A 4,006-nucleotide genomic window follows, 5' to 3' on the forward strand; every position below is an offset into this window, starting at 1 on the left:
GAGAGGAGAAACTAGACACTTTCATTCCTTGTTCTTAATACATGTCATACACCAAGTAGCATGTATGAATGTTTAATTAATGTTTGCTGAATTAGTAAACAACAGGAACACATGATGATGAGATGGTTTAAAAAAGAAGATGATGAATGGTTCTTAGTCACTTGGTGTTGAAGATTTCTGGGAAATATATGACTGAAGGTAAGAGTCTCTCTCTCTCCCTCTCTCTCTCTCTCTCTCTCTCTCTCTCTCTCTCTCTCTCTCTCGTGTGTGTGTGTGTGTGTGTGTGTGTGTGTGTGTGTGTGTGTGTGTGAGAGAGAGAGAGAGAGAGATCAATAGATAGATGATGATAGATAGATAGATGATAGGTAGGTAATTAGATGGATGGATGGTGAGAGACAGAGACAGATATTGAGAAAGGAATCTGCAGGTATGGACAGTTGGAGAAATATTAAAATTCTCTGCCTAGTGAGAGGTGCATTATGTGTAGGTATGTCTCTTTTATTGAAGATCCCTGAATACATTTCCTGGTTGGCCAATTGATTTTTTTTTCCCAATTGATTCATTTATGAATAGAATCCCTTTTTTTAGTACTTGTACTAAATGAGATTTTCAACCAGAGTGCATTAAATTCCTGTTCTATGGATAAATGTGCAATGTGGAGAATACATTAAAATCCCAGAGGTTTAAGCATGAATTTTTAATTAATCTCAGGAATGCTCTAGGTTAATTCTGAAAGGTAAAAAAACAACAAAAAAAGAGAGATCCTCCTCAACCAATAAAACAGCTGATTAGGAAGCTGGCCAAGACTAACGACTTCGTAGTAAGTGCTAATTTGAGTTGTACCTAGGGAAAGCTGATGGGGATAGTGGAGTCTGAAGCAATCTGGCAAAAACAATCACATTCCCAACTCCTGAGTTTAGAATAATGAGGCTACGGGATCAGATGTGTCGCACCACTGAAGCCAGCATCAAAGTCTCAATGATGGTGCTCAGTTTACTAGCTCGGCAATGTACAAAGTTGATTAGTAAAAGAGACCGAGCAGGTGGTATTTATGTATTTAGGAATGTATACGTGTATGAATATGCACACACATATGTACCAACAATTAATGCAAAAAAAAAAAAAGGGCGTGAAGGTTTGGAGGGAGGAAGGGAAAGGGGAAAAATAATGCAATTAGATGGCAATCTCAAAAAGGTGTAATTTTAAAATTTTTAAGTAAATAAAAATGAATATTTTTTATGCTTCAAAGGTTATATATGCACCTTGTTCTCCCTCGATTAAAATCCTGTTTTCTAATATTACCATGTTCTTTATAGCACTAATTATTTCATTAAAGATAAGTTGTCATATCCCTACCAATAACCAGCTAGTTGATCCAAGCACATAGCCTCTCTCTTTATGACTTTGATCCCAAAGATGAATCTATATTTTTTCCGCTGTGTTACTGTAAATAGAATTATTTATGACGTGGCCACCAAACGCATGTTCTAACTGGAAAAAATAGTGTTTGGTAGGTAATCCATGTCCAACTTGGTTTTTATTGTGCCTGATTTGGTGACCATGAGGTACAGAAGCTCTGCCCAGCACGAAGCGGTCATTTGAGGTATCAAATTGGTTCTTTTTAGAATCTGAACCATAATTATAAATACTCCCTCTTCCATTTGGTTCTGAGATGTATGACAACAGAAGGAACAAAGGGAGAGTTGCGTTACTGATAGCAAACACTAAAGTAAGATGGCTACTTGCATCTGAATGGGCAAAGATTGAACTTTCAGACTTTTCAGAGCTTTTGTTTGGCTAAAGAAATTATACTTCTATCTTTAGAATGATCTTGTCTTTACAAGGCCCAGACACACGTCTGGTATTCCTGTTGTCTGTGTCTTGTTTGTATACGTAGATTCAAAATACATCCAAATATTTTTTATAAAAACAAGTAAGTCTATTTCCTGATTAACCAAAGATATTTATAGTTTTGTCTAAGGTACACTGAAACTTTTTGTCTAATGCATATGCATACTGGGTATTATGTAACTCTTCATACCACACACTAAGATCTTCTCCTAACAGGAGAGTCACGAATACACTATTGCTCCTTCAGCTGTGACAGTGATGACACTTTACAAAGGAAAACAATGAGTTCTCTGATGCACAGAGGGCCTGCATACTTGCGCCACCATGAGCTTAAGAGAACACAAAGCTCACTAGGATATAACCTCTGACACTAAACTTGTGTGTGTCACTGTGAAAGGGGTTCTACCAGTGCAAAAGGAGAAGAAATGAAACTAATATAGAGAGACGTGTGGCAATGCATACTGTTTAAATATAAATACTAAATGTCAGTGTCTATGGCCTGTCTCATTCCCTTCTCTGTCCAGACGCCACCACACCAGTCAGTGACGTAGATTGATTTGAGTAAGTCCTGTCACCAGAAGAACATTAAGGAGAATGAGTGTCTGCTTCCCTACCATACAATGGATGCTGCTCCCTACCATACAATGGATGCTGCTCCCTACATTAAAGGAGTTTTCAATAGGTCAATTACAAAGTTACTCCCAACCATAAATCCATAGTAAATGATTTATGAGTCTTAAAACAAGGAAATAACCTCAGGAGTAAGTTTTCACTTAAATCTCAGGAGGGAAAAAAAAGATCACTTTGCCCAGAAAATGTTGGAAACTAAACATCAACTGCTGGACAAGAAAACTGAGAACTCCCCAAAGAAAACAACCAATTAACAGGAGAAGATTGCCCCCAAAACTGCAATTTGATTTCTTATCCAAAGATGGAGGTCACATTCAGAGGAACTATAGACTAATAAAGCCACCGTGACAGTTGCCACTTTTATTGGGGATGAAAAGTTACAGCTTTAACTTATAAACTTTGTATCTTTTTCTACTTACATTTCAAAGTTAAATCCCAAACAATAAGGTTTGAAAGATTGCTCTTAATATAGTCATTTACTTGAAAAAATACTTAACATAGTTATTAAAAGAAATGTTGAGGTAATATTTGGAATAAACATAAAGAAAATGTGCTAAAGTGTTTTCATTTATATAAATTATGGCTAAGAATGGGGAAAACATGATAAGCTGAGCCCCAAAGCCAATATTTTTATAATCCTATTTAAACTATATGTAACTATATACGTATATAAAATTCCATGTATATATAAAACAGAAGAAGACTGTACTTTATACCAGTGAAGGGCAGTAGTCTATCCACAGGAGTAGATTGTGTGTCTACAAATCTGAAATAAGGGCTTGGGGTTCTTTTGATCAGAAAGGGGGACTTTTGATGGAAAATCCCATGTGTCCCCTTGTACCCTCAAAGCTTTAAATACCAGTTGGAGTCTCTCAGCTTACCTGAGGCTTTCAGGTCATTAACTTTTCCTTAGAGAGCCTGGGGACAGATAAAAGGATGGGGAGATGATGTATTCTCTTTAATTCTGGGGTGCCACCTCAGCCAAGGAGTTGGTCCTGAGAAATGTTCAGCTGATCTGAACATTCTTTCAGGTTTTCTGAGGTGTGATAAGACAGAGAGGTTACCTGATGCGGAGAATTCTTCAGTCCAGCTGGTTTTGTTCTGAATCCTGAATGAAGAAGGTTGAGTTGGACAACACATTAGTCACTTTTTAGAGGCCACCTAAACCTTTAAAAGTTTGGGGGTGCAGGCTGTTATACCCATTGTGAGCTGGCAAAAGGGATGATGTAGGACAATCAGCAGTTAGAGTGCCTCAGAGGAGAATTGACCCAAGGTCCATAACAAAACTCAGCAGATGGAACAGGTGCCGAATATAAGACAGCCATACGATGACAACGCACATCCTTGGGGTGGATTATGTGAGTAGTTAAGAGAAAGAAGATGAACAGAACCAACTAACCAGGGTCACTACTGAAGTACCAAACAAGGACCAGGCATGGACTTGACCTAGCCTCTCTACACAGATATATCTGATGAGCAGCTTAGCCTCCATGTGCGCCCCCCAGAAAAGGAATGTGGGGGGTCT

Source organism: Acomys minous, assembly GCF_964271855.1.
Source record: "Acomys minous genome assembly, chromosome: 1".
Taxonomy (NCBI): domain Eukaryota; kingdom Metazoa; phylum Chordata; class Mammalia; order Rodentia; family Muridae; genus Acomys; species Acomys minous.